Below are 12,823 nucleotides of genomic sequence, written 5' to 3' on the forward strand. Positions count from 1 at the left end.
TACAGGAATTCTGGGGTCTTAGCATGGATCAGGATGAGGATTTGAATTTGGAAGGCATGTCCAAAGAGCAAAGTATTCTACTAAAGCTACTGGATTTCTTGAAGTCAGAGAGTATTTGTATTCTGGGATTTGTTTTTTTCCCACTGCAGCCATAGAATTAAATTGTTCAATGTGGGTATTAGTCCTGATTCAGATCATAATGCTATACCTCACTCAGAATGAAGGGTTGGTCAGGATGGCATTCAGATCTTTAATGATGAGCATATGCAAGAAAAAAGGGAAAACCTGCCCTAAATGAACAATTCTGTAACTCATACTTATGGATGTGATGTTTTAGACTTTCTTAGGCATGCCCTTTGAGAACAGGTATTTCTCCAGGTTGTCCTCCTTCGGGTGGAACTATGTAGTCTCTCACTTTGATATTGGATCTGAATGCTGCAGTCAGCCTGTTTGCTGTCTGTATATCCATTTTAATTCTGGAAAGCCAGGCCTATTGCAGGAACCAGCTATAGGATAATTAAGGTGTCTCAGTCCTTCAAAACAAGAATATTATTTATTCATTGAAAGATGTACAATGATCATCTTTCAACAAATTTTTGTATAGTTTCTTCATTGAAGTCATCTCTGAACTGGGAGAGACGTCTAACATGTAGTTCATGGGTGCCCGTCTTTTTCCTTGCCTGCTTTTCAGTACTCTTCAGGAGTCCTTGTTTACTCCTAACAACTAGCCCAGTCCCTTGAATAGGGCTGGGAGGATTTCTCTTTTTGTTGTTTATTGTCCCATTTGATCCTGACCTCAGATGTGGCAGGGTCAAGCCATAGCAGTGTGGTTAGCCCTGCCTGATAATCAGTCTTCCTAGAAAAACACTGGAGATCCTGATAATCAGTCTTCCTAGAAGAACACTGGAGATTTTTCTTTTTTTAATGCTATGCTGTTTCCTCTTGATTTCTTCTCAGTAATCTCTGCATTTCTCACAGAATAGCACAGAGCAGATCAATTTGTCTGGAGATAATATTTATAAATAATTATGCATATATACTTTCTGTATTTTAGATACACCACTAAGGGAAGCAATCTAATGATGGAAAACTGGCATAACTTATTCCAAGGCACGTCGCTGCTATGGGGAGACAGAGACAGGGACAGAGATCAACTGCACTTCAGATCTTCCCCTCACACTTTACAGTCTTGCATGAAGCCTGCCTGGTTCCTGGTTTGATACAGGGCTCAGACTAGAGAAAGTCCGTCTCAGGTCAGGTGCAAATATATGCAGTCAGTGTTCCTGAGCTTTTGGTTACTTCAGGGATGTGACAAAGGAGGGACATCTTGATGATAATATCATGTACTCTCACCATTAAAATTCTCTGTCCACTGTGTTACAGACTTGGCTATATCTTTGCCCATGGAAACAGATGGGAAGCTATTTATAGTCAGTCCCTCAGGGCTGGGATCAGCAATGAAAGGACCATTGTATTTTATGTCCCCTCAAGGGACTGCAGGGCAGTTGCATAGTGCAGTGCCCTTATGCAGGCACTGGGAGCAAGTGAAGGTGAGAAGGAGCTCCATCCAGTTTGTTCCTGCTGAACCAGCTGCAGGGTAACCTTGGCAACAGAGACGAGTGTGCCTGTAATAATCAGCCATTACCGTGAGAGACAACCTGGAATAAACAACAAAGAGCTCCCTCAGTTTCATTCTGTGTCTGAAAGACACCTGGGAGCCTTTGGTAAATTCACTTGAACCATCTGCCTCAGTTCCACAGCTTCAATGTAGGGATAATGGTATTTGCTATTAGAAGACTGCAGAAACAGCAATGGGCCAAGGGAGCTAAGCTGCCAGCACTGCTTTGTTTAGCATGAGCTCTCAAATTCATGATGGGAGAGTGTCCCCTTAACTACATGGCTGTCCTCCTGTCTCTCTATGCCATCACAAGTGAAAACAGGCCTTGAAATGTATAAGTTCTGATTAGGCTGTCTAGGTACACACAAGTCTCAGGCACATGCACCTCTCGAGGTGACAAAGTCCTTAATTCATTGATACTCTCAAAGATTTTCTCAGGCCAATCATGCGCAATGTGCAGCAGAAGCTGAGAAGCTCAACCACTTCAGAGAGAAGTTGACAGTAATCTACTGCTACAGAGACTAATCCTGCTGTCCCATTTCCACATTGTGAGGCTGACCCATATGTTGTTGTGGCAGAGTCAGGAGTTATGATTCACAGTGAAACAAGCATGATTGCTAAACTCACCAGTCCCACCCAGCAGAGATGACACACATACACACGCTCATTCTTTTTTGCTGCTTCATGAAGTAATTTGCAAGGTTTGTAAAACTGGCACTATATGTGTCATATTAAAGGAGGTTCCTTCTCTATGTGACATCCTTAAACACACTGAGCACATCTATATGATTCACATGCAATGAATAAAAGCAAGGAGTGAAAGTGCTGCAGCAGTCCCAGAACTCTGGGCAGGATTCCTCTTGAGACCACGCTGCAATGTAAATCACTCTGCTATGTCTGGCCACTCCTTTTCTAAAGAATCCAGCCTATTTTTATGAAGAAACTACATAATTGTCTTTCTCTCTTCCCTTCCAACAACAGCCAGAGCTGAGCACTCCCATCTGTTGATCTTCTCAGTGTTGATCTTCTCTGCTTGGTTTCTGTGAACAGTAAGGGGGATTTAAGGCTATAAGCACATTAGCTCTGGGCAATTAAAAAACACTGCTTATAGTCAACACAGTTTAAAAAAGTTTTGGGGCTGTGACAGAAACTGGCTATTTGGGGAAGAACAAGAAAAATATTGTATCAGCCACTCTAAGTATCATGGTTGTATATGAGAATGATATGCCAGTATTTTTCTGAGGAAACCAACAAAGAAGATCATTAACTAAGACCTGCATCATAACCATCAGTAGATTCTGATTTTGTGCTAGAATATTGTGATTGCTGAAAATAAAATGAAAAACTTGATTGCTTGCTTTGCAGTTTTATTTTGCTAGATACAAGGTGTAACTTATGAGATACCACATCTTCCTTCTCTACTGAAAATGATGGCAAAGGCTAGCCATGTCCTACTTACATAAAATTTTGTTCAGATTAATTGGCTAATCATTTAATCCCAAGTAATGCAAGCAGTAATCTTAAAACCAACATTTTATCTTTCTGCATTGTGTAATGAATCTTTTACGAAGGACAGCTTTTAATACTGGAAGACCTAAATACAATTTTAAAATGTCTCTAAAGCAACCATTGCAATCGTAAACAATGAGAGAATAGATTATTGTTCAGACATGTTAGATTCCTTACAAAACATTTATTACACTTCACACCATAAGAAAACATCTTTGCTGTTTGAAGTAAATCTATCATCTACTGCATCAACAATGAAAAAAATGAGACAACAGATTTCAAAGGACACAGTAAGAACAACAAAGTTGAATGTTAGAGTTTTCCCACAGTTGTGCTTCATGTGCATTTCATGAGCATACTGAACTGTGAGTGCTGTGAATCTGTCTTTTTTCATAACAAGTGTAGTTGTATCCAGTGGAGCACAATAGATAATAGATTTACCACTCAGATAATAGGATTCCTTACAGTGGAAAAGACCTCTGAGATCATCCAACTGTTGAGTGATCACCACTTCGTCAAGTAGACCATGGCACCAAGGGCTACATCCAGTCTTCCTTAAACACCTCCAGGGGCAGAGTCTTCACCACCTCCCTGGGCAGCCCAATCCACTGTTTAACAACCCTTTCTGTGAAGAAATTTCTCATTATGTCCAACCTAAACATTCCCTGGCACAGCTTGAGGCCATGTCACAGCCTGTGACATGATCTCCCAACAAAGACTTCCTGTCCTCCACCAGAACAACACTCCCACCCAGCTTGGTGTCATCTGTGAACAAATCAATCCCCTCAACTAGAAATCAGAGATTATGTGACAGACCAAGTTGATGGAAGGGTTTCCTCTCAGTCTTAATGAAATAAAAACAACTAATACATGTCCAAATCTTACTATTTCCACATTGATGCCTCAGTTTTTCAAAAGGCACGCTAGGATTTTTGGATTTCCTGTGCTGGAGGGCAGCTAAAGATGGATTTTATGAATACAGCAAACCTGCTAAAGGAGAAAAAGTTGCTATGCATCTGTGTGCAGTACCTTCCTGCTTAAGCAAGGTCTGTTTTTCTCACAAGCAAAATAACTCAGGTTCCTTCTCAGAAAGCAACTGTTCTGAAAGAACTCTTTCAAAGAGGGTATACTTCAAATTATCATTTCATGGGGGGGAAGTATGGAATGGAGTGAGTTTGCATTTAATAAAGAACTTATTTCTCCTTCTCAGTTGCTTTCAGTACTTACTATGGTTAATGTTAAGGGGGAAGGGAAGGAATAACCCCTTCCCTGCTGTGAGACTGTCTTCTCCATAATCCCATCTGAAGGGATAACATACCTCATGCAGCATTAGATCGCACGCGCCTGCAGGATTAGCTGTGAGAATGGGACAGGGTGCATTGACTAACCTCTGCCATCAGTATCCTGCTCTTTGCACAACACTGTGTGAAGCAATTCTGGTAAATCAGAGACTCTGGTGGGCAAAGGACAGAGACATAATGTCAAGGCAGGGATTGCCAAGTAAGCCGAAAACCAATTTGTATTAAATCTACAATGATCGTTGGAAGAAATGCACACAGAAATGTGAATTCATATGGGGGCAAATCAGGACCTACTATGGCAACACTTTTATCAGGTTTATCAGAGCAAAGTCTATCTGTCACTAGTGATAGTAGCTTTGCTTAGGCAACAGCATACAGACAGGACAAGCATGAAATAGCACTTGCCAAGAATGTTACTGCAGACTGGAGCAGCTTGTGACCCAGGCCTTTTTGAGCCCATTGTGATGGTGTCTTCATATGTAATAGCTGTATTTCTCTTAAATAGCAGTATTTCTCTTCATAGAAGGCAATTTCTCATCCAGGTATTTTTAACCCAAAAGAACACATAGAGCCTCCTGTGGCAGAGTTGCACAAATTAACTACATAAAAATCTTTATTTTTGTTTTATTCTTTTGGCCTGTTGCCTTCATTTGATTTCCCTTCTCAGATTAGGCCTAACTGTGAGCAACTGTCTATTTGCTTAGTCTGTACCACACATGATTTTGTAGATATCCACATATCCTCCCATAGTTCTAATGTTTTAGCCAGAAGAATCATGATCTGTTTAATTCCTCATATGGAAGCCATTAAAACTTTAATTATCATCTTTTCACTTTGCTGTACAGTTACTTTCCTGATGTATCATTTTTCAGATGAGAAGACTAAACTAGAGAAAGTACAGAAAATATTACTACCCTTAGGGCTGAAAGTAAGATGTTTCTGGTTTATTCTATGAGAACTTTTTAATATTTTCTAACAGTCTGTTTGTTTTAATGGTTATCAATTAGCCCCGAGCTAACATTTTTGTAGATCTGTACATCATAATATTTCCTAAATCCTTCCTTTGCCTATTTATTCCTGTCCTTTTACTCCTACATTTTAAACAGAATTTGTCTGTTTGAAGTCCTGCCCTCCCATTCATTCTGAGATGGTAACAGCCAGGTCAGTGCTCTTCATCACAAATGCACTTTTATGATATTTTTAAAAGAGAAGGAGAGAATTTCTTGAATTTTAATTTGTGCTCATTGCCACTTGGATGCTGCTGAGGGAGTGTGGCTCTATCTTCTTTACTCCATTCCCATCAGGTGTCAATCCATATTGACAAGATTCACTGTGAGCTATCTGTTCTCCAGGCTAAACAGCCGCAAGAAATGCCATGAGGGATTCAAAACTCCCCTTTATCTTACTCTTTACTCATGTTGGTCTTTTCAACAATTCTGAGCTGCTACTGACAGGTGGCTTACTTACAGGTGACTTACTTCAAGTATGGTGTCCTTAATATAGCCTGCATTTCACCTCCTTTCTACCCTTTAGTCCTCCTTAAAGTGCTCTTCATTGGAGTTTTTTAGAGGCTTTTTTTTGATGCAAGGTTTTCCTCTATTTATTATTTGTGCTTGACTGCTGAATGTAAGTGTTATTCTAAGACTTTTTCATAGTTACATTTCAACTGTGGGTCCCTTCCAACTCAGGACATTTTATAATTCTATGATCCTGTTCCCATCATCCAGGCCAATATCAATAGTTTATTCCTCTTGTGCTGAGCTATCTGTTTAGAGATGTGGTGGTGCATTCCCTTTCTCCCTCCTTGGGCCACTCAGTGATCTCAGGAGTTCTCATTAGGCCTCGGGTTTTGTATAATGAGTTGTGAGAAGTGTCCATTCACTGCAGCAGGAACTCTTACAGGGCTAAGGTTGGGACAGCACAGATCATACCAGGTACTCCTTTGCCTGACCACAGTGAGGAAAAAGAGATAATCCATCACCCCATTATAGCCTTGGGTCATTCTGATTTGTACCCAGTTTGTAGCCTGAGTGGAATGGTACCATTTTGACTGAACTTTTGAATATTACAGTAATTATTGACCTGTATGGAGGCCAGGATGGAAATTTACTGATAACTAAAGCAAATTTTTTTGGGCAGACTATAAACAGTCATTCTAGGGGACACCCTTTGAGCTTTCCTGATGCACAGTGGGCTGCCACCAGCATCTGCCTTGGAGTGGGACATATCTCTGAGCTTGCCAGCTCTCACATTTATGAAACTCAGAGGACTGCCGCTGAAAGCCAAGGACGGGTTCTGGGCTGATAATCCCAACTGCTCCTCAAGGCTCAACCCTTGCCCATTGAGAAATAACAATGCGTTTGATGTGAGTATTTCAAAAGGAATTTTTAACAGGCATATCCTTATATAGTTATGTATATATATTTTTGTGCCTGGGTGCATGTGTGTGTGAATTGATTTAAATTGTATAGCAAATATAGTATGAATATTGCCATCTCAGATCCGAATTGAAGTCACTGTTGTGGTTGTAGTAAATCCTATTGAGTCACTCGGTAAACATTCAATTAATCCTTGATTAAGTGCTGCTAAAGGCTTTGAATAGAAACCACTACCCAATCTGAGACTCAGATTGGACCTAGCTGTACTGAAATTGCGAGTTTAGGAAGGAAGGAATCCCCACTAAACCTCATGATTCAGTGGGAAGGTCTCCTTTATCCTTTTGTATATCTAGTCTCCATGTAAACCATTCTAAATTGATTATAATCTAATTTTCTTTTGTATGTTCTAGCCCTGTAGCAAGTAATAGACTGAAACTTGCAACTGAACTCCATGAAGTTGCGCTTCCATTAAAATTACATTAAACCTGCTTTTCCTAATTCGTTTGATGTCCATTCTTTAAGTGATCTAAACCAGTCATTCCCAAAAGTTAAGAAATTTTTTTTTAATCTAAACCTTTATTCCTAGGACCATGTTCAGACATTATATTTTAGAGCTAACAGAAGTTTTCATTATTATTTGAGTTTCTTGTCCTCTCCAAATGGCTGAGAAGTTCTTCACTTCATTGTCCCTGGAGTCACCTTGGTCAGGCAATCCATTGCATGCTCCTAATCCTACATGCTTGTTGTCTGCCTGTTAAGTAGTCAGTTTCCAATCAGGAAAAGTCTTAATACTAATATTCATAATAACCATGTGGCTCAAAGGTTGCTCTCACACTCAAGACAGCTGATAAGATAGGAACTTACAAACCTAGGAGAGAAGCCATGTAACAATTCCTTTATGGCCCATGTGGAATGTGGCAAAGGGAGGCAGTGGGAGTGGCCATTTGGAAGAGGTTGGGCTATCTGGAAATATCTCCAGCTGATGGAGTTTGAGCTTCACTGTGAATGCATGGGCATTAGAAAGAAATTCAGCATGAAGAATGTGACATTCTTTTCTCCTTCATGAGCAATGTTTATTTCATCGACCAACAGACTTGGCAGAAGATCCTTGGTTTTTTGTCCAACAGAGGACTTATGCCAAGTTTTGTGTAATTTGACTTTGGTTGAAGCATGTTCCTTACTAGGTGGCCATGGCAGCATGATAACAAACAGTGCATCATTAGGTCTTCCCTTATAAAAACTGCACCATCAGAGTTTGGGAAGGATTTGCAGTAGCGTGTTTGAGTAGCTCTTCTGCACTTTCATCAGGTTTCTTTGCACTTAGAGTGTGCTAATATTATGAAACATTCTGTTGAGACGTGCTCAATCTATTGCACCTCCCTTTTAAGAAGAGAAGTAATAGGCAGTTCTTACTGCTATCAAGACTATAATTAAAAAAAAATACAGTGATTATATAATATATTTGTATGATCCCTTTCTCCTAAGGAGCTGGATGTTCCTCTGGCTGTGGCCCAGGGTTTTTTTCAGATGTCTTCTGTCCCACCAGAGTCACCAGCACTGATGTCTTGTAAAGGCTGACCTAGAACAGAGGCTAGACAGACTTAAAAAATAAAGTAGGTATTTATTAGAAGGCCTCAATGGATACACCTTGGGCATAACAAGAACCCAGCCAAGGCCACACCCAAGATGAACCAAAATGATCACAAAACAGACAACAGTCAGCAGGTCCCTCGCCCCTATAAGTTCTGGTCCACCAGCATACTGAAATCAATTGTCCAACCACAGCTCCAGGCCATGGAGTTCCATCCTTCCTGTTCTCTCTTCATTCTGCCATTGTTTGTGCTCTTGGGCCTGAGATTTGGATGGGTTGTCCTTGGTCCCCAGCTAGAGAAGGAATTGTTTTGTCTACCTACTCTGTGAAGAGAGCTTACCATCCCTTAATATGAAGCTCAGAACTACACAATAAAGCAGCACAGAATCTGAAAAACATAAAAGCTAAAACCTGAGGCATCTGTAAAATTTGTAGGAGGATATTTGACATCCAGTGAAGTAAAGCTCTTTGAGGTGGAAGCCAGAATCTGTGGGACATATCAACCCTGAAGACCAGTTTAGAAGACAAAGCAAGGCAAAAAAAATATCTCCATTTGAAGCTGAAGCCAAAACGTAGGTGGACACAGTCAAAATGTGTGATGCTAATAGTACCCTTCTACTGTTACAAAAATTGCAGTGGGAATCTACAGCTCATGCTCATAATCTTTTTCCTTATTTCTCATCTGATACGAAACAGTGCCAGTAAATGAGTAAATCTTCTTAATATCAAGCTGAGGTACTGATTTCCTGTTATTCCTCTATTTCCACTGCATGAATACCTGGAGACTTTCATTAGAACAGAGCCCAACTGTATTCATTTCTGCAAAATCACAGGCTTCTGAAATTGCTGGAAGAGAAAACAATCCCACTTATTCCAGCAGGAATTTTTCCTATAACATACCAGGTTTTTGTGGTGATGTCTGTCTTATGATAGTGATCAGGCCACATGTCCTGCATAACAACATTAAGTACAATCTGCTCTCATCTCCTCATGACAACATGTAAGCTAAAACACTTGCAAATAAACTAAAATATTTTCTTCTGGGTCAGGAGTTTGAATTAGATGACTGCATTTTCCTGGCATGAGAGTATTATTCCTTGTCTTTCTCCTAATCCTCCTCTGTTATACAATATATATAATTACACATAGGGGTTTTTTTCCCCATGCGTTTGAAAAGATTACTTTTCCACTGGGTTTCCTGCATCACTGTAACACTTCCCCTTGATTCTCTGGTTACGTCTGCTTAACTCTGTTTATGGAGCGTCCGGTAACCTGAAGGAAGTTACAGTTTTTAGATCTGTCATTGAGTCTTTGGATAGACTACTAGAGCAGTCTATCTATCATTTGTTCCATCATCTGCCATCCATTGTGTCCAAGTCGTTTTAGTTTTTCCCTCAGACATTTCAATTATAAAGTGATACTTAATGTTTGCTAAGGACTTTAAAGCCTTTGGTTTATATTTGTTACTTGAGCTTTCCATCTCAGGTCCTAGAAGGGCACTGAACTTTGGAAGCACTTTTGCAGTTCTCATATATATTTGCTCTTTTGATATTAAGAATCCTTTGCATTCACAGTTGTTTTGACAAGATAATACAGGTTTAAATCACCTCCATTACTGTTTGAGTTGGTGAGGCACAGTGTGTTCACTCCTATTCTGAAGTCCCGTGACAGCAATAATTTCCTGTTTGCCGTGGCCTGTGAGTAATCTGTGCGCCTTCAAGCAAAATCTTTTTTCAAGATGCAATACCTGTATCCCTGTATTGACTAATACTTGACAATGCACAAATAGCTATTACTACTGCATTTCAGTAAACATGTTCTTCGGCATTTCCATGGGCAGTCGAGGATCTGGACCTCCATGAAATTTTGTGTTTGTTTGGCTGTTGGTTTTTCCAGGAGTTTCATGTCCATAGTGTTATTAGTTAGTAGTAGACAACTCAGAGGTGCTTTTTCATCTTCACTGCTATTCAAGACTATAAACACTTATGATCACTTCATGTTTGAGCTTTTTCTCAGCTCCTGTTAAGATCAGTGAAATTAATCTCATCTTCACTGAAAGGTCAGCACCATAAAGTTCATCTTGATTTTTTTTTTACTTGCAGATAATTTCTGAGCTTTACACACTGTTTCAATACTTTTATATGCAAGTGTAGTTTGCGATATTAGAGAAATTCCTCAGATTGTGATATTAGAGAAATCCTTCCTCCTGGAGGTGCCAAGAAACTATTAGATTTTTTTTCCCTACAGGGGCAAACAACCTTTGATGTTAAATTGCCTTCCAGGAACCTGGCAACTTTTTATAGAGCTATTTAACCATGAGCTTTTGTTATTTTGAATCTGTACAGGTCACAATATCTGAATGCAGATATTGAGCATGAGAGGATGTAAACTGCCACCAGTTCAGTATCAGATGTCTTGTTTTCATTCACTACCCAGTTATACAGGGTTTGGTCCTGATCCTGCAAATTACAATCTCATGGTAATTTCTGTGTAATCAGAACTAATTCATAATGGTTTCCTTCCTTCACACTCTGCAGTGATTTCTTGAACAGAATTGCTGGATGCTTTTAGTCTTCTGTTGGTTTTGTCTCTTCCCTATTTTTTCATTTGATCTCAACTGTGATTTCTTTGTGCATCACCTTACATTGCTTAGTTTTTTAAGACTCACTGAATAAGCAATTACAAGAATATATTTTCTGTAACTTTTTATTCATTTCATCTGATTTGGTGTGTTGTGTTGAGTGGACAATGCTCAGGGCTATACATTTTTATGTAATGTTCTGTGTTCAGGATGTGTTCATGGACTTGTGTAGGCAGAAATGGCTGGAAGTTAATTTATTAATGATAGCCAACAGTCAACATCTTGAGCTATTTGAGGTACTCCAATACTTCCCTGTACTATTCTAGGAAGGATGGTGAAATTTATCAGAAAATGTCAAAATCTTAGTACAGAGAAATATGAACATGGTAAAGAATTAATGTAGAGCTGTTCTCAGGGACAGAGTGCACCTTGATGAAGGGACCTTGGAAAAAGGGGAGAGCTGTGACCTGAGGTCAGGGTACTAGAGTGACTGTGGAGATTAATTTGTGGAGGATAGACAGAACAGAGGAGGCTATTCAAGAAACCAGAGAACGTTTTTCAGCCACATAGAAGGGTGTGAATAGATCAGAAATTCCTCTTGCCTTGAAATCTTAGCAATGGCCTGATTTTTTGACCAAATAAAGAAGCACAGGTTCTATACTAGTACCTTTTATATACATGTAGAAGCCATCAGCTCTTAAAATTGCTTAGAGCTTATTATGTTACCCTTTGTGTTCACTGTAAACAGTCTCTCCCTGGGCATGGCTACAGGAAATTTCATAATATACGACTTCCCATACAAACAACAGGTGTACTGCTCTGGCTGAGTACACACAGCAAATCTCTGTTATGCAGTCAGATCACACCATGGTGGCTTGGTGACCAGGGGGCAGTTTTGAGGCAGTTAGTTGGATGACCTATAAAAATTAAATTATATGTTTATGTTATTGTTACTTTCCTTTCTCCATCTGTAAAGTCAGTATGAGAAACTAAGCTTCTTTACAGAACATTTGTTGTGATGGAAAGCATCATGAAAGAGGTAGACATTGCTATAGAACCATGCTGTGAGGCAGATGCAGTGTGAAACTTTAGCTCTGTGTGCTGCATTGTGTCTTACAAGGACTACAAAAGCAGAGAAAGATGATATTAGAAAACTTCCTTTGGACCTTAAGATGCCTTAAAAGACAGGGCACATCTGCAGGCTGGCTGACATGGGAAGGGCAATTCCATAAGTACTACTGTCCACAACTTGATAGCTTCCTTTTATTCTAAAGTTACATTTCCTGCTAAGATCATACTCCAGTCAAATTCAGTCAGGTCCTACCTCTACCTTAATCCTTAAAGCTGAAGGCACAGTCCTGCTGTGCTGCCTGGAACATTAAGGAACAGCAAAAGGAGGTTGTACGTGGTCTCTATGCTTTGGGAGCAGACAGTGCAGGGGCACACTGCCAGATGTTATTACTGCTAGGGAGAGCAGGACAGCCCCAGTCTGCCAGCCATTCCCTCACTAGTTCCATGGGGCTCCAATAGATTACCTGCACAAGCCAATGTAACCCCAAGACTGTATTACCAACATAGAAAAGGTTCATTTTTTTCCCAACAGCTTCCATAAAAGGCCCTTCCACCAGGATGAGGGGTCAGGCTGAATGCAGGTTTCAGGATTTGTCCTTTCAATAAACAAAATCAGAGTTTTTCTTTGTCTCTTAAATATGTGCTAAATTAAGATGTGTGGCTATTAACAAAAATATCCTATTGATTCAACTAGTATAAACAAAAGGCTGCTTCTTTGCCAGTCAGATATTCATGTGTACCATTAAAGGAGCTGACAGGCTCTGCCTGGGTATT

This window comes from Zonotrichia albicollis, chromosome 1 (assembly GCF_047830755.1).
Source record: "Zonotrichia albicollis isolate bZonAlb1 chromosome 1, bZonAlb1.hap1, whole genome shotgun sequence".
NCBI classification, from domain to species: Eukaryota; Metazoa; Chordata; class Aves; order Passeriformes; family Passerellidae; genus Zonotrichia; species Zonotrichia albicollis.